This window comes from Nicotiana sylvestris, chromosome 3 (genome assembly GCF_000393655.2).
Source record: "Nicotiana sylvestris chromosome 3, ASM39365v2, whole genome shotgun sequence".
Taxonomy (NCBI): domain Eukaryota; kingdom Viridiplantae; phylum Streptophyta; class Magnoliopsida; order Solanales; family Solanaceae; genus Nicotiana; species Nicotiana sylvestris.
The window spans coordinates 214500418-214519476 of NC_091059.1; the positions used below are offsets into that span (position 1 = coordinate 214500418).

The following is a 19059-nucleotide window of genomic DNA, read 5'->3' on the forward strand; positions in this document are numbered from 1 at the left end:
GCTTGTCAAATTGAATCTCAAAAAGTAACAACTAAATTGGGACGGCTTGAGCACTAATTTACAATGACTATTTCATAAATTTAGATAAAAATATGTTTAATTAGTTATGATTTAGTGATATAAATATATTGAATAATATCTATCATAATTTATTGAGTTGGTGGAAATATTAAGAGTTGATAAACTTTTCCCAATATGCGTCATTAAATGTGGGTGGAGAGGAAAATATCTGCGAAATATTGGCCCTTTAATAGCATGCTGTTTTCAATCCCAATATGCACAATAATGCGCTATTGGTGTTTGTTTTTTTAAATGTGTTTGAAATATTTTATATAAAATTTCTTTAAGTCAAATAACAATAGAAAAATGTCCTTCAATCCGTAATGTGTGATGAAAGATACATTCATAATCTTGTGACCTGAAGCAATATTTAAACTTCCTTTTTCATTACAACAAAAAAAAATTATCACCTCAAAATATTCAACAGTTTATATATAATCGAAAAATTCTTTTGCATCATTTTTTTAGTAAGTAAAAGTTTTTATTTAGCAATATCAATATGTACAAACAACGAATCAAATTGAGCCTAGACATTCCCTAGGCTCAAACAACTCTATCTACTCAGCAACCATACAATTATAAGGATAAAAGTTCAGTTCTTCAAGCGTCCTCACTAGTCTACTCTGCATTAATCCTCTACTTATTACCCTTGAATAATGTGTCTAATTAGCACTTCAGTCTGTTGTTATTGCCCTTGAAAGACTCTCAAGCCATGGTATACATCACAAGCCAGAGTTATTCTATATATTTGCGCATCTGCATTTCTGCCCTTTGCGTTGTCCTCTGTCCATTTTATCTCCCTCTGCCAGTCTAGGGCACTTCTCGATATGCCTTTCCATCTTAGTAACTTCTCCCAGATTCTCTCAGAGACCATACACCTAAAAAATAGGTGCTCCATGGTCTCATTTTCTTCATTACACATAGGACCACTTCGATTATCACTTATCCCCCAGGTATTTAATCTGTCCCTTGTGAGTAATCTTCTTTGTATAGCCAAGTTCAGCACAAATAACCATTTTGGAGCTCCTGCGTTGTTGCATCTCAGTTTCTCCAGGTCACTTTCTGAAACTCCCTTCACATTGTATTGTATAACTTCTTAACAGAAAAGAAGCTCCAGCTAGTCACTTCTTGCATAATGTATTCTATTTCTTCAAAGTACTCTTTAGCCTTGATAATCTTTTGAACTATCCAAGATGCATTCCTAGGATTAGTTTCCCACACTAATTGTCTCTTCCCATAGTACATATGGATCCATTACACCCACAACTTTCTTTCTTCTTGTAAAGATTCCATAACAACTTACATATTGCAGCCCTATTCTATGTGGATATATCCAGCACATTGCAGCCCCCAACAGTTTTTGGAGTACACACTTTCTCCCATGCTAGGAGAGCCTTTCTTGATATTTCTACTCCACCTGTCCACAAAAAGGTTCTGCACACAACTTCTATCTTCTTTTCAACTTTTTAAGAAGCACAAAAATCTGAGACCAATATATTTGAATGGAGAATAGAACAATTTTAATTAGTTGTAGCCTTCCAGCATATGAGAGATATCTTGAGGTCCAGGAAGTTATTCTGCCAAGTAATTTTTCTACCAATGGTTGGCATTCTGTCATTGATATTCTCTTGGTGCTAAGTGGAACACTCAAGTATTTGTAAGGTAATTCTCCTCTGGAAAACCCCACAGCCTACAACATCTTATAGTGTACATCATGTGGCACACCTCCAAAGTAGACGAAACTCTTAGCAATATTTTCTTTAAGTCCATATGCTCCAGAGAATTTTGTGAAGCATTTATATACTATTTGCACAGATACAGAGTCTCCCCTGCAAAGTAATAACAAATTATCCGCAAATCCTAGCTGTATAACGTTCAATTTGTCAAATTTTGGGTGGAAGTTAAAGTTAGGATCATTCTTCAATGTCTTCAAGCTTCTAGTAAGGTATTCCATACCAAACACAAACAAATAAGGAGACAATAGATCACCTTACCTCAGTCCTTTCCTAGCTTGGAATGGTTCAACAGGCTTCCCATTTATAAGTATTGAATAGGACACAATGCTCACACACATCATTATCTAACAAACTTCTCAAGCATATTCAGGCCAGTTAAAACTTGTTCAAGAAACACCCATTCAATGGAATCATAAGCTTTCTACAGCTCTAACTTCATCATGCATCTGGGTGAGATCCCTTTCCATCTATACCTCTTTGCTAATTCTTGACTTAGAATTATATTGTCTGCAATAACTCTTCCTGCCATGAATCCTGACTGGCTATTTCAACTAACTGTCCATTACCTCTTGTAGTCTAGTAGTCAGTATCTTAGAGATAATTTTGTACAGCACTGTACAACAGGATATAGGCCTTAACTCTTTAATAGTTGAGGGGTGGTGTGCCTTAGGTATCAAAGTGATTGTAGTCACATTGATAGGTCGATATATTTCCCCCGTGTCAAAGAACTGCAGGACTGCATGTGTGATATCCTATCCTGTGACAACCCATGTTTTCTTGAAAAATAATGAATTGAATCCATTCACACCGTGGAACTTTTAAATCATCTATGCCCTTCAAAACATTGTATACCTCCTCTACACTTACAGGCTCTATTGTAAGCACGTGATTTTTGCCCTATATGAGAATTACTCCCAAAAAATTCAAAAATAAAATGATTTTCTTGGTGTGCAATTTTGTGGTATTTTTGTGTAATTATTTGTATTTGTCTTGTGCATGTTTATTTGTTAAATTAATAAAAAAATACAAAAAATATGTCGCATTTGCATTTAGGATTTAATCCTACAATTGTTAGTAATTAAGTTTGTTTTACAAAAATTAAAAAAATTACAAAAATAGGCATCTTTTGCATTTTTAGCATTTAGTGTCCAAATATACAATTTTATGCTTAATTACTACTTAATTATGTGTTAATTGTTATTGGGAATTAATTTGTGCTTTTATAACTTAATTTAGTTCTTAATAATAATTTAAGTATTTTTATAATTTAGTTCTAGAAAAATAAAAGAAGAAAAAGAGCAAAAATATAAAAAAAATCGGATTGGGCCATTTCTTCAAATTTCAACCCCAAGCCCAAATAATTGTCCAATCTTCCCCATGACCAGGTCCATTTCAAACCGGGTCGACCCGATCCATAACCCCATAACCCAACACCCCTATTATCTTACATTTCAAAAAAAAATAAAATGAAAAACCCTAAAAACTAACCTAAACTACCCGCCCCCCTTTTCTCTTTCTCTCTTTCTTCTTCTTCCTTAAGCTCCCCTCCCATGGTTTCCCTCCCCCCCCTTCCATGGCTGCCCTTTCCCCCTCACCCTCATGCCACACACACACGTCAACACATACACAACGGAAAAAAAAAATCACACACGCAGCGGCTGCCTCTTCTTCGTTCTTCGCTCCAAACGACTATCGTCGTCATGCCACTGCTGCCTGCGCCATGGCTGCCCGCGTCGCCTTTGCTGCTTCGTTTTCTTCCAGCTGCTACCACTGTCGTTGCTGCGTTCCAGCTTCTTCTGCCTTCTACTACGTCCAGCCATGGACGAGCTTCGACGTCGACCATGTCGTCGTCCATTGCTGTCCGCGTCGTGCTTTTAAGCACGTGATTTTTGCCCTATATGAGAATTACTCCCAAAAAATTCAAAAAATAAAATAATTTTTCTTTGTGTGCAATTTTGGTGATATTTTGTGTAACTATTTGTATGTTTGTCTATGCATGTTTATTAGTTAAATTAATAAAAAAAAATACAAAAATATGTTGCATTTTCATGTAGGATTTAATTCTATAATTGTTACCAATTAAATTTGTTTACAAAAAATTAAAAAAATTACAAAAATAGGCATCGTTTGCATTTTTAGTATTTAATGTCCAAATATACAATTTTATGCTTAATTATTACTTAATTGTGCGTTAATTGTTATTGGGAGTTAATTTGCGCTTTTATAACTTAATTTAGTTCTTAATAATAGTTTAAGTATTTTTATAATTTAGTTTTAGAAAAATAAAAGAAGAAAAGAGAGCAAAAAATAAAGAAAGTCGGAATTGGGCCTCTTCTTCAAATTCATGCCACAAGCCCAAAAAATACCCAATCTTCCCAAACGACCCAGTCCATTTCGAACTGGGTTGACCCAGTCCATAACCCAACATCCTATTATCTTACATTTTACAAAAAAAAAAAAAAAAACCCTAAAACTATACTAACCAATCCGCCCCCCTCCTTTCTCTTCATCTTCCCCAAAGCTCCAAACCTTCCAACCATGGCTGTCCCTCTCTCATGCCTTCACCACGCACACACATACACACCTCGTCGTCGCCTCCGAGCAGCCATGGCTGTTGTCTCATCTTCTTCATCAAGCTCGTCCATGGCGGACATTGCTTTTGCTTTATCTTCCCCGACCAAACGTCGCTCCACCACTGCTGCTGCGTTCCTTGTCGTCAACACAGCCGAACGACCACCAGTTTTCGTCGACGTCCAGCTCCACAGTCGACGACCAGAAGCTCCAACGAACTCCATCTTCTCCGACCATCCATGGCTGCGTTTGCTGCGGCATTACGACGTTGCAGAGCAGCTGTTGCTGCGTCTTTTCTCTTCGTGCTGCTGCTTCACGCTGCTTCTTCTTCAGCCATTTCGCTGCTGCTTCCTTCCAGCTGCGTTGATCAGCCTGCTGCTGCCTTCTGCTTGTGACGGGCTGCCATTGTTTCATTTTTAAACGATGCCAAACGACCACCTTCTTTGGTCGTCCGTTCGTGGTCGTCTTCGGCGTCAAGTTATCTTGGTGCGAGATTCGTTTCCGGACAGATTGTTTCCATCCAAGTTCATCGTCATTTGTTCGATGCTTTGGTCGTCAAAACAGTCCGTACGTATGTCGTTTGATCCGGTTAGTAGATTTTTGAGTTTTATGTTTATCCGTATTTCGTTTTGATATTTCTCGAATCTAAAATAGTTAGATATTTGATTTTTTTTTGTTTTGTTTGTTCATGTGTTTTGTTGAATTAATTTTTAGATTTTAAATGGAAATTTAATTAGTGTTTTTTTCATGTTTATTTCATGTTTGTTTTATTGTTTAGGTAAACGTTGTTAGTTTAATGTTAGTTAGATACAAATTGAAGTTTAATTAATTGTTTCTTCAATTTGTTTCATGTATTTTATGTATTTTCCAGAAATTGTTAATATTGTTAAGTTCAAGTTTAAATTCATAATTGTTTCTTCTTAGGTTTTGTTTTGTTATTTGCCTAAAAGAATTTAGTTGTAATAGGGAAGTATGTTGGTTTAATCATTTGAATCCGTCATGTTGTTTTTGTAAACTTAATTCATGATTCATTCATGTTCATACTTTGTTTGGTTGATCTTGAATCCGAAATTTGTATAGTTTGATTTCGTGTTTATCATTTATGATTATTTCTTGAATTTGTCTCATAATCTTGTCTAAGTTTAATATAGGAATTGTTGGTTGTAATGTTGTTAGAGTTAATTTTAAGTTCAATATGATTGAATTTAGAAATCTAAATATACTTGTTTGTTGTTGTTGTTGAATCCGAAAATAGGATTGTTTGTTGCTAAAATATTGTTCAATCAAATTTTAGTTGTTCTTTGTTGTTCAATTTGTGTTCATGTGATTTGTTGTTGAAATATTGAAGAAATCATGTTCATGTGATTTGTTGTTTAAACATTGCTAGAAATTGATCATATTGTCTATATTTTGGTTAAGTTTGATTAATTGATTGTTATAGCTGATGGGGTAGTTTGGTAATTTATAATACGTTCGGGGTAAAATAGTAATTTGCAATAAGGTCGGAAGGGTAGTTTGGGAATTGTACATTTTGTAATTTTTTATATGAAGCATGGGGGACAAAATGTAATGGGGTGTGTTATGATATAGTTATTTAATATAAAGGGGGGACAAGACAAAATTTAGTGGGGAGGAATCTTGTATTTGTTTAATGAAGCATGGGGGACAAAATATAATGGGGTAGTGATGATATATTTATTTAATGTAATGGGGATGAGTGTGAAGATAATGGGTTTGGTAGGAGAAAATGGGTTAATTTTAATTGATTAAAAGATTTATGGGATGAGATTATATATAGGAAGTCTTGAACACACAATAAGAGGAAGACAGAAGAGAATAAGAGAAAGAAGGAATCTGAAATAAGAGAATAAAAAGAGACAGAACAGAAAAACACAAGGGGAGAGAAAAAAAAGAGCTGAATATTTAAGAGAGAAAAATTCCGAAAAATATTCAAACTTTCAAATAAAAAAAAATTTAAAAAAATCTTCTGCTTTCTTTCATTGTTTGAAATCAGCATTAATTGTTGTTGTTTCATAAAAGTTGGAAGCATTTGTTGTTTGGGATTACTACTCCACCGGTCTGTTACTGGGTTGTTATTGTTGCTGGGTTGTTGTTACTGTGTTGTACTGTTCTTACTGCTGCTGATTCTCATCTTCATTTTCTTTTGCTTCCAATATCAGGTACACAACTGAAAAGCTGGTTATTGTAATCCGAATATGAAGCATGAATACAAAAAAATGAAGAGTTGAAATTCTGAATTAGCTTTAATTATATTCTGATTTTTATTTGTATGTACAAATTATTTAGCTTGCAAAAAATCAGAATCATGTAGCTATTTAATACATATAGTGGAACATTCGACGATAGCTTAACAGTTGAACTATCTGCATATATTGCCTAAATAAATAAATAGTATAGTAACTTCGTCGAGTCAAAAATCAAAAGAATAGGCCATCTGGTAGGAACTTGGTAGAAATATTATTTAGATTAAATATTATTGGTTAATTTCAGCATGTAAATAAATTAAGATATTTTATTTTATTTTATTTTGTAGAGACAGATTTAATAGAAAATAATGTAGGCATTTTAGGATTGTCTTTTAAAAATAATGAGATGAGCCTCGCCCAATAAAATGCACCAATTGCGGGGCCCTCAATAAATGTTTAATGGAGTATTTAGAATTCGGGATGGACTGTTTAGTGAATTCCACGGTCTTACCCATAAATAATAATACGTTAATCGCTTTAGGCACGATGTTAATAATAATACATTCTTAAATACGGGTGCGCATTTTTGCGACCCAAATCCAAATCCCAAAACATTGAGTAAAATGTGTTCCGGATTGCGGGTGCATTTCATGTGACGTAATCCAAAGACATGTTTTAAACAATGTTCACATTCTTGTAAAAATAATAATAATAATTATGAAAGCGGTAAAAAGATAAAACTTGCACATGAGTTCATATTTGTATAAAATCAGATAATCAAGCCAAATATAACAGTTGAGCGACCGTGCTAGAACCACGGAACTCGGGAATGCCTAACACCTTCTCCCGGGTTAACAGAATTCCTTATCCGGATTTCTGGTGCGCAGACTGTAATACAGAGTCATTCTTTTCCTCGATTCGGGATTAAAATTGGTGACTTGGGACACCCTAAATCTCCCAAGTGGCGACTCTGAAATAAACAAATAAATTCCGTTTCGATTGTCCTTTAATTGGAAAAAACTCTTATACCCTCGCGGGGGCGGAAGAAGGAGGTGTGACAGTGCTGCTGCTGCTTCTTGTCATCTCCTTCGGGCTGCTGCTGCTGCTTCTTTGTCCTCCATTGTTGTGGCTTCTGCTACAACCAAACGTTGTTGCCTCATCGCTTAAAATCAACCAGAAAACATACAAAAATTTGGGGCAGATTTGAGTTATTTTAGTTTCGAAGCTTCCGGGCAGATTTGTTTCAGTTCAAGTTAGTCATTGTTTCGATCCGGTTAGTTGGTTTAAGTTTCATTTTTTGTCCGTAATTTTTTTGATATTTTTCGGATCCAAAATCGATAAATGATTCAATTCTTGTTTTGTTTGTTCATCGTTGAAATAATTTTTTAGTTTGTTCATATGTTTTGTTGGTTTAATTTTCAGATTCAAATGAAAATTTAATTAATTGTTCTTCAGTTTATTTCATGTTAATTTTATTTTTGTAAAAAAAAAAAGAATTGTTAGTTTAATTTAATATTGTTAGATTTAGTTTAAATCGTTTAAATCCGTTGTTTGTTGTTAATATAGATTTAGTTCATGTTCATCTTGTTTGAAGTTCGTTTTTTAATTTAGTAATTTAATGCGAAGTTATGTTTTGGTTTTAATTTTTGGATCATGTATCTTTGTTATAAATTTTGTTGGATTTAATTTAAGAAAGATTAATTGATTATTTGAAGATTAGTGATTTGAATATGTTTATTTGTTTTGTTTAAGTTTAATTCGAAGTTTGAATATAGTTTGTTTGTTATTATTGTTGAATCTTTTCATTTATGTTCATACTTTGTTTGGTTGATCTTGAATCCGAAATTTGTATAGTTTGATTTTCTTGTTTATTGTTTATCATTTATGATTATTTCTTGAGTGTGTGTCATAATCTTGTTTAAGTTTAATATAGGAATTGTTTGTTGTAATGTTGTTAGAGTTGATTTTAAGTTCAATATTATTGAATTTAGAAATCTGAATATACTTGTTTGTTATTGTTGTTGTTGAATCTGAAAATAGGATTGTTTGTTGCTAAAAAATATTGTTCAATCAAATTTTAGTTGTTCTTTGTTGTTCAATTTGTGTTCACGTGATTTGTTGTTGAAATGTTGAAGAAATCATGTTCATGTGATTTGTTGTTTAAATTTGTGTAGAAATTGGTCATATTGGCTATATTTTGGTTGAGTGTGATTAATTGATTTGTTATAGCTGATGGGGTAGTTTGGTAATTTGCAGTACGTTCAGGGGTAGTTTGGTAATTTTAGTAAGATCGGAGGGGTAGTTTAAGAATTGTACATTTTGTAATTTTTTTATGTGAAGCATGGGGGACAAAATGAAATGGGGTGGATTGTGATATAGTTATTTAATATAAAAGGGGGACAAGACAAATTTTAGTGTGGGGGAATCTTGTATTTGTTTATGTTAGGCATGGGGGACAAAATATAATGGGGTGGTGTGATATACTTATTTAATGTAATGGGGATGAGTGGGAAAATAATGAGTTTGGTAGGAGAAAATGGGTTGATTTTAATTGATTAAAAGATTTCTGGGATGGAATATATATAGAGGTCTTGAAATCAGATTTGAAAAAAGAAGAAGAGAGAGAATAGAGAAAAAAAAGCTGAATATTTAAGAGAGAAAGAAAAAATCCGAAAAATATTATAACTTTCAAGAAAGGAAAAAAAATACAAATAAAAGAGCTGAAAATTAGAAGAGAGAGTAGTACACACCTGATAAATATTCTGATATACGGGTTTAGAAATTAAGGGTTAAACATTAATTAGCTTTTCAAATCTGAAAATTCCCTTGGTTTCTGTCCGTTGTTTGGTTGACAGTGTTTCTGGATTTTATTTTGATTTTTAAATCTGTCACTGGGATTTTTGTTGACTGGATTGCTGGTTATTATTGTTGTTGTTGTGTTACGTACTGCGTGACTGACTTTCTTCTTCTTATATTGACAATACCAGGTACACAACTGTAATTTTGGCATTTTGTAAGCTGAAATGAAGAACGGAATGTTAAATTTCTAATTTAGTTTTAATTTTTTTTAATTGTATTTAGATTATTTCATGTATTATTATTCTGTAAATCACTATCATTAGGCATGATTATAGCGATATATTAAATAACGCCTTAACCGGATTATTAGGAAATATATTTAAGCCTGATTATTAATTAAAACTGTTTAATAATCAAAATAGAAGAAATAACGTAAAAATGGCGTTATGGAATCAGTTTGGCAAAAAGTGACTAAGTTCCTTATTCATAAGGTTTTTTTTGTCAACGTTAAGTTAATCGGAATCATGTAGTTAATTTCAGTTAAAACATGAATTAGTTTGCGAATCAAGTATTAGGACATGATGTGAATTAAAACAAGGTTAGTTAAGGTTAAATTGTTTTAATTTTAGAAATATGGTTTAGTAATCAAGTTTTTTTTTAATTTTCAGTATTTATAAATAATTAATTTCAATAAGCTTAAGTCATACTAATAATATGAATTTTAATCCAACTATGGGATAATTAGTTTTTTTTTTTGACAATTCCATATTGTTTGTAATTATAATTTTAGTAATATTACTTTCCATTAATATTTGTTTTAAATTAGTAATTAATATGTTATTTTTAAGTATGTAGAGATTGACTTCATAATTATAGACAAACTTAGTAATAATAAAGATGTAGTCATTAAAGGGTATTCATAAAATAAGGGAGGATCTCGCTAAAAAATAAATAAATATAAATAATACAAAAATTGCAATACTCCAATATTATTATTTTTTTAAAATATAAGAAAATACCTAGATTCCGAGATGGGCAATTTAGTAAAATTCACAGTCCTACCTAATAGTATCATAACACATAGTATTTTGGCGCATATTTAATAAGGTTATTTTCTTAAATACGGGTGTACATTTATGTAACCCAAATCACGATCTTGACGAAGTCAAAAATGCGTCAAGAAATCACGTGTGCACTGGTTGTGGCGTGGTTCGAGATGCGTTTTCACGACGTTGCAATTTTGTATAAATTAAATAATGATAAAAGTGATTTTTAAAAGTTAAATTTGCATATAAGTTCTTAATTGTTTAAAAATCAGATAAATGAGCCAAATACGACAATTGAGCGACCGTGCTAAAACCACGGAATTCGGGAGTGCCTAATACCTTCTCCCGGGTTAACAGAATTCCTTATCCGGATTTCTGGTTCGCGGACTATAATACAGAGTCATTCTTTTCCTCGATTCGGGATTAAAATTGGTGACTTGGGACACCCTAAATCTCCCAAGTGGCGACTCTGAAATAAATAAATAAATCCCGTTTCGAACGTTCTTTAATTGGAAAAACTCCCTTGTACCCTAGCGGGGGCGGAAAAAGGAGGTGTGACAGCTCTGGCGACTCTGCTGGGGATTTTTATCCAGAACCACTGGTTCAGGGTTAGAAGTTCGAGCTTAGAATAATTGTTATTATTTGGCTTTATTTATTATCTGATTTTATTACATGTTTTGGATTAAATATGCTAATTAATTGCCTTTACCGCTTTGATATTATGTGAACTGTATATAAACTGTGCCGAAACCCTTCTCTTCTTACCTCCGGGGAGAAGCTCGCTGGTCGAGACTCCCTATTCTGTTAGTGTTAATACCCGAAATAAGAAAGAGGCTCGGATAAGTTACAAAGCCGGATGACCCCGCGGGTCCCCGGTACGTAGCCCCCTCCTCGACTCGAGTTGTCCGCTCGGGTAAGCCAGGTCTAGAACAAAGCCCAGTTGAAACTTAGTAAAACATGACTTCATGCCGGATCCCTAGTAGGAAAAAACGCTTATTTGCATCACGTTGCATCTGACTTAGGGGGCTCAACACAGGGGTTGAGTCCGTCTAGGACTAGCAACCTGAAATCTAAAGACCATCCTGCTGCATCCTGTTTGCTTTATGCATTTATTTGCTTTAGACTGGCATGCTGACCGGCTTTGGAAAATCAGAAATATCAAAAATTGTGAAAAAGGGACGTAGTAATAGTGTAGAGAATTAATTGCCTATTTTTAAAATATATATATATATATATATATATATAAAAAAAATAGTTTGTATTACCGTGAAAAATAACAAAAAATAAAAATAAAAAGGTCTTGTTTTTAAATGTTTTTACTTGTTTATTTATTTATTTACAAAAAAAAATGCCAAGAAATAAATAAAGAATCAATAGCCTGTGTTACCATGAAAAATAAAAAAAGTTGTTTTAAATGTTGTTATTTATTTATTCATTTATCTACAAAAATGCCAAAAAATAAATGAAGAGTCAGGCTATGCCATGTTGCAAAAATAGCCGAACATTTCCTAAAGGGGCGCTGAAAGGCTGACTCTGCATAAGCAGCCACCTTTGTTTTTTTTACCTTACGGCTGATTAAATCCCTACAACCTTAAGATCTTCATCCTTAAAGAGTCAGAAGGCCGTGTTTTTAAAATAAAAAAAAAAGTAAGTATTTTTAAAAATTAAAGAAAATAGGAAAATTCGTTTATGAGTCAAATAAAGATTTTGCTTTTGTCTAAATCCCTTAATAAATGTGCAGAATGAGCACGAGTAAGAGTTCATGTGAGGCCATTATAAACGAAGTTCCTTTGGGCTTACGCATGTGGTGGAACGACCTAGAAGAATCAGGGCGAGATACAGTCAAAATGTACTTGGGAAATTTGGTTGGATTGCTGGACATCGATCCGCGAGGGGACATTATTAGGGCTTTAATTTCATTTTGGGACTCGGCACACAATGTATTTCACTTCTCAGACTTTGAGCTCACCCCGACATTGGAGGAGTTGGCAGGGTACATTGGATGTCCTAAAATCCCTATGAAAGAATAGTACCTCATTGCACCAAGAATCGTGACCATACACAAGTTCCTGGACATCGTAAAGATCCGCAGAACGGTACATAACCCAAAGTTATCAAAGGGGTTTTGCAGTTTGGCATTTCTGTACGATAGGTACGGTCATCTAGGAGGGTTCAACAATCCCGAGAGTAAGATCTGCAGTGGGGAAAACCGGTTGAAATGGTAGAGGCATAGATGTATTGCTTTTATGATAGCCTTTCTGGGTTTTCTGGTGTTCCCTAGAAGGGATGGAAAAATTAACATACAAATTGTTGGGGTCGTCAACACTCTGCTCAGACAAGAAAACAGCACTCTAGCACCAATGATAATAGCAGAAATCTTCCGCGCACTCACTATTTGCAAAACTGGAGGAAGCTTCTTTGAGGGATGTAATATACTACTGCAAATGTGGATGATAGAGCATCTATGTCATCGCCCTCAATTTCTGAAATATGGGTCATCACAAAAGACTTGTATAGAAGAGTTTCCCACCAGGATCGACGGGTTCAGTTTGCCGGAAGGGGTCGCCGAATGGGTCACACTACTGCGCTCTGTTTCAGCAAACCAGATAGAGTGGGCGTTCGGGTGGCTACCTATAGATGAAGTCATACATATGTCAGCCACCGAATCTTACTTGTTATTAATGGGTCTCCAAAGTATCCAGCCCTACACACCATGCAGAGTGTTGAGACAGTTGGGGCGATACCAAATAATCCCGAAGGAAGAAGATCTCAGTAGCCAGGTGATCGAAATCGGACTTGGTGGGCAGTTCCCTGAAGTGGTCGTTCGGAGAATCTGGAATGAATGTCAAACCCTGAAGGTAGATACTTGTGTACGAGATCGGGCCAAGGGCGAAGTGTCACCAAAATACCTCATGTGGTACAGAAGAGAGCTTGAGCATCAAAGACCAACTAAGAGAGCTCACATCCAAGACTTTGAGGAATCATCACATACACAGTGGGGTTGGTTAAAAAGGGAGGAAGGCTACCGGGCTGAAATCGGGAAGCTAAAGCAACAAGTTGAAAGGCTTATATTTGAGAACAACGTGCAAGTCGCCTCCGAGCGGGTTGAAAAGAACAAGTTAGCCCAAGATAACCAGACACTAAAGGCCCGCATTCGCCAAGCTAGCAAGAGTAACATTGACCGACAGAAACGTCGCTCCGACGAAAGATTGATAGCAGATTTGAGAAATCAGGTTAGCCAAAGCCGATAAGAGTTGGAGCAATCAGAAGCTTGCATAGCAAGGATGAAGGTCAGATGGGCAAAAGGTACAATGGCCCGGAGGCAGCGTCTGCAACAAGTCATAAGGGATTATAAAATAAGCATCGGGATACTAAGGAAAACAAACTCCACGCTTCAGGAACGGATATTCAAACAAGCACGAGATGCCCAGGCCGACAGAAGACGTTGTTACGATGCAATGACCAGAATGCAAAGACAAATGGAGATGTTCCAAGATCAACTTGCCGACAATGCTCAAGCACTAGGATTAAAGAACCGGCAAATAGAGCAATTGTTCGTTGAAAGGGACAACATTCGAGGAAGAATTGATGAGATTGGGCACTACATCTACATGAGATGCCTAGCATGTGAGCAAATACCTCGGAAAACCCTCCTTGTTTCCATCATGGGCTGCGTCCACCGGATCATGAATGAGTTGAAGAGCTTGCAGAAAGACCTTACACCAAGAGCCGCGGAAAGGCCGAATGATGCCTCGCGGACCCCTAAGTTGGAATTTTAATCTTTTTCGAGTCTTGTTTAGTTGTCTTGTTTGTCCTCCCATATGCTGTTGTCTTTCTCTTTTAATCAAGTCGGTTTAAAAACTTTGGAATCTGTACTATTGTTGTTCCTTGTTTGAAGTAATTTGTAATAGTAAAAATTTTGACGAATTAAATGATTCCAAAAGAATTTTATGTGTCTTTACTTTGTGGCAGAACTACGCCTGGTCTGATTCACGCGGGGACGTGATACGTAGGCAATCCACATAAGATTCGGCCGCCATTAACAAAAAAAAATAAATAGAAAAAATAAAATAAAATAAAGGGGTTCCCAAAGTACTTTAAAAAGGACAAATAAGCATGCCGGGATGACGCATGCAATCGGGCAAACGCATAATAGAAAGGAATAACTGTATAAGTGCATTCATGCCAACGTGTGGTTGTTAAATCTGTTAAGACCTAATCACTAACAAAGTGGTTGTCTAAATGTGTGATATCAGGCAGGTGGTTAATTGATTGGCAATTCTGGCAACTCATCCATACAACACCCGGTCGAAAGATCAAGTAAAAATGACAGGGCAGGATTCGGAAATCAGCATCGTAGACCCTTCGAATGAGGTTGAGGTAACAGATGTGGGTGCTATGAAAGAAGAGATGAGGAAATTAAAAGCACAAATGGCTGAAATGCATCAGGCATGGTCGCAGGGACACCCAGCACCACTATATCCTGCCAACCCATCTTACATCCCACCCTTGGCTCAAGCTCAGGAGACTACCACTCCCCACGCATCTTCAGCTTTCCCTTATCAGGCCCAGGGTTATGGTACCACGTCATACGCTCCGCCAGCTCCACCCTCCAAACAAAACCCTCCACCACCCATGGTTCCCGTCTTTGTGGCACCTCCCCCCGCTCCACTTCATAGATCATCTAGTGAGTCGCTATTCCAAGCTCACGACACCCAATATTACCCTCCCGAACCCTCTTTCAAAGCGCCTGAGCCATATACCTACTCTCCCCATTTTGAAATCCCGGGAGAAGTTGAGAAACCGGTTAAGAATGCAGAACAAGAGGAGGTGATTCGTAAAGTCAAAAGCCTGGAGCAATCCTTTAGGAACATGCATGGTTTAGGAAACCAAGTTAGTGTCGCATACAAAGATTTGTGCCCTTTTCCTGATGTACAGTTGCCTGCGGGGTTTAAAATGCCGAAGTTTGATTTATATGAGGGGAACGGTGACCCAGTAGTCCATCTGCGTGGTTTCTGTAGCAAAATGAGAGGGGCAGGGGGAAAGGATGAGTTGTTGATAGCATATTTTGGGCAAAGCCTGAGCGGGTCAGCGCTAGAATGGTACACGAGGCAAGACCCCGGCCGATGGTATACATGGGATGATTTGGCCCAGGCATTCATTGGCCATTTTCAATATAACCTCGAGATAGTCCCTGATCGTCTGTCATTGTTGAAACTAGAAAAGAAGCCTGGGGAAAGTTTTAGAGAGTTTGGTTTCCGCTGGAGGGAACAAGCTGCAAGGGTTGATCCTCCCATGCGGGAGAGTGAGATGGTAGATTACTTCTTGCAAACATTGGAACCTACCTATTTTGGTCATCTAGTGACATCTGTCGGGAAGTCGTTTAATGAAGTGGTAAAGATGGGAGCCATGATTGAAGAAGGATTGAAATCTAACAAGATCTTGAGCTACTCGGCGTTGAAAGCAACCACCCAGGCCATCCAAAGCGGTACTGGTGGTGTGCTGGGGAAGAAGAAGAAAGAAGAAGTTGCTACAATTGAAGCTAATATTTGGTCCAGGCACAATAATCGTCCACTCTACTACAACCAACCCAGACACCACCACCCAAACTATCAATATACCCCATATGGTCCACCGTAACACTATTATCCACCACCAGAACCACACTTTTCTATTCACCACGCCCAGACCTACACTCAACCCCCAGTGCACTCGCAATGGCATACACCAAGTCCCCAAAATACACAGCCACACCCACAAAACACCTATCCACCTCCCAGGGCTAACAGACCAGGAACCAACTTCCGCCCAAACCAAGCTTTTAGAAATGAGAAGGCCCCAAACAGAAAAACATTTACTCCGCTGGGGGAATCTTACACTTCTCTCTTCCACAGGTTGAAACAGTTGGGGATGCTGACCCCAGTTGAGTACAAAGCACCAAATCCTCTTCCTAGAAACCTGGACCACTCTGTTAGCTGCGAGTATTGCTTAGGGATACCGGGGCACGATACTGAAAAATGTTGGAAGTTGAAAAATGCAATCCAAGAGCTCATTGATAATCGCCGTATTGAGGTACAGGCTCCAGAGGCCCTGAACATCAATCAAAATCCGTTACCAGTGCATTATGAGGCCAACATGATCGAATTGATACATAAGGGGGCAGAGCCTAAGAAACCTTCACAGGTGGTTATGGTGATTCGTTCTACGGAAACCAAAGAAAAGACAGTGAGTGCAAGGCCAGTGGTTCAGTTAAAAGCAATAAAAGACAAGCCAGTGCTAGTAATGGGAGAGGGATCATTTGCGGCCGAGAAAAAGCAAGAGCCAGTCAAGATAGTGGTATCAAGGTCAGTATCTACGCCCGTGGTGGTTGTGAAGGGAGCCTATGTAGAACCGGTTGTCATAAAACCGGTAGTCCAGTTACCCATGGTTGATAGCAAAGTCGTACCCTGGAAATATGACAAGGTGGTGGTGACATACAAAGGAAAGGAAATTGAGAAAGTTGTGAAGCACAGGGACTGACCCGGTCGGGACGTTGTTTCACCCCCGAAGAGTTGAGAAAAGCTAAGGGCACAAAAGACAATCCAGTGCCAGTTAAAAAAGCTGTAACGGAAGAAGAGGCAGAAGAGTTTCTGAAAAAGATGAAAGGACAAGATTATTCCATTGTTGAGCAACTGAGAAAAACACCGGCCCAAATCTCGTTGTTGTCATTATTAATTCACTCTGATGAGCATTGCCGAGCTTTAATGAAGATATTGAATGAGGCTCATGTGCCTGACAAAATTTCAGTAAACCATTTAGAGACAATTGCCAACAAGATCTTTGAAGTGAACAGGGTAGCATTTTCTGATGATGAATTGCCTATGGAAGGCACAGAACACAACAAGGCTCTCTATTTGACGGTCAAATGTGAAGGTTCAATGGTTACTCGGGCACTAATCGATAACGGGTCGAGCGCTAATATTTGCACGTTATCCACATTGAACAAGTTAAAGATTGATGAGGATAGAATCCGCAAAAATAGCATTTGTGTTCGAGGGTTCGATGGAGGGGGAACAAACACGGTAGGGGATATTGTACTCGAATTGACTATTGGCCCAGTCGAGTTCACGATGGAATTTCAGGTGTTGGATGCTGCAGTATCCTATAATCTTTTGTTGGGTCGACCGTGGATTCATGCGGCAAAAGCCGTGCCCTCCACACTGCACCAAATGATCAAATTCGAGTGGGACAGACAAGAAATTGTGTTACATGGGGAAGATCCCACATGCGCCATGAATGATGCCATTGTACCCTTTATAGAGACCGAAGATGATAAGGGGCCATGGGTGTATCAGATCCTCGACACGGTTCTGGTGAGCAGGGTGCCTGAGGGTAAAAGCATGCCATGTCCCAGGATGTCAGCTGCGACCATCATGGTAGTGTCAGAAATGCTGAATAACGGGTTCGTACCCGGGAAAGGTTTGGGGGTTGAACTGCAGGGCATTACTCAACCTGTGTCTTTGCCCAAAAATTTGGACACCTTCGGGTTAGGGTTCAAACCAACAGCGGCAGATGTCAGAAAGGCCCGTAAATTGAAGAAGAAAGCTTGGGTACTCCCTAAACCAATTCCTCGATTGTCCAGGTCCTTCGTCAGACCGAGTATTAAGAAATAGTCATTAGCAAAGATGTCAGGTTCGTTAATTGAGGCGGATGGGAATTTGGATAAGGTGTTTGAGAAAGTATTTGCTGAAGTAAACATGGTTGAGGCCGGGGAAGGGTCAAGCAGAGCAGACATACAGTACATCGGACCACGTGCTAACATCAACAATTGGGAAGCTACTCCTCTTCCAGTTCGGAGGGAGTCGTGGTAGTGGGTTTTGTTTTCCTTTTTGTCACCTGGATTATTCCAGGGTTTGTAATCCAGTTGTTATGTTCCGTCCGTTTGGATGAGTTAAAACCTTGTTGTCTTTACGTTTAATGAAATGCAATTTTCTTCGTCCCTAATTCTCTTTCCATTTTCTTTTCTTTTCTTTGTACAGTTCTTTTTATGCTGATATCAATGACATGACATGCATGAGGAATCTTCGGCCCAGTTTTAAAAGCCAATCTAGTTCAGAAGTAATAATACAAGAGATCGAGTGTGATGATGGGATGGATTGTAATAATGATGAAGCTTATGAGGAAATTAGTAAAGAATTAAGTCACTTTGAAGAAAAACCCAAACCTAACCTAAATGACACAGAAGCAGTTAATCTAGGGGACCAAGAGAATGTACGGAAAACTAAAATAAGTGTTCATTTGGAGCCACAACTCAAGGAGGATATAATTAAAGTATTGCATGAGTACAAAGACGTTTTTGCATGGTCATATGATGATATGCCGGGCCTAAGCACCGATTTGGTGCTTCATAAATTGCCCACTGATCCAACACTCCTCCCTGTCAAGCAGAAGTTGAGAAAGTTCAAAACAGACATAGGTGTGAAGATCAAAGAAGAGATCACCAAGCAGTTTGAGGCAAGGGTCATTCAGGTTACACGGTACCCCACTTGGTTAGCCAATGTCGTGCCTGTGCCAAAGAAAGATGGCAAGACCAGGGTGTGCGTCGATTATCGAGACCTTAACAAGGCAAGCCCAAAAGATAATTTCCCACTGCCCAACATC

The 19059-nt window shown here is 37.4% G+C and overlaps 1 long non-coding RNA gene across 1 annotated transcript; it reads left to right on the top strand.

Moving 5' to 3' along the window:
• Window positions 1-600: 600 nt before the first annotated feature.
• Window positions 601-6620, top strand: LOC138886967 (uncharacterized). The gene is made up of 2 exons (XR_011405946.1): window positions 601-1114; window positions 6548-6620. It is a non-coding gene; the product is annotated as an uncharacterized lncRNA (long non-coding RNA).
• The last annotated feature ends 12439 nt before the right edge of the window (window positions 6621-19059 follow it).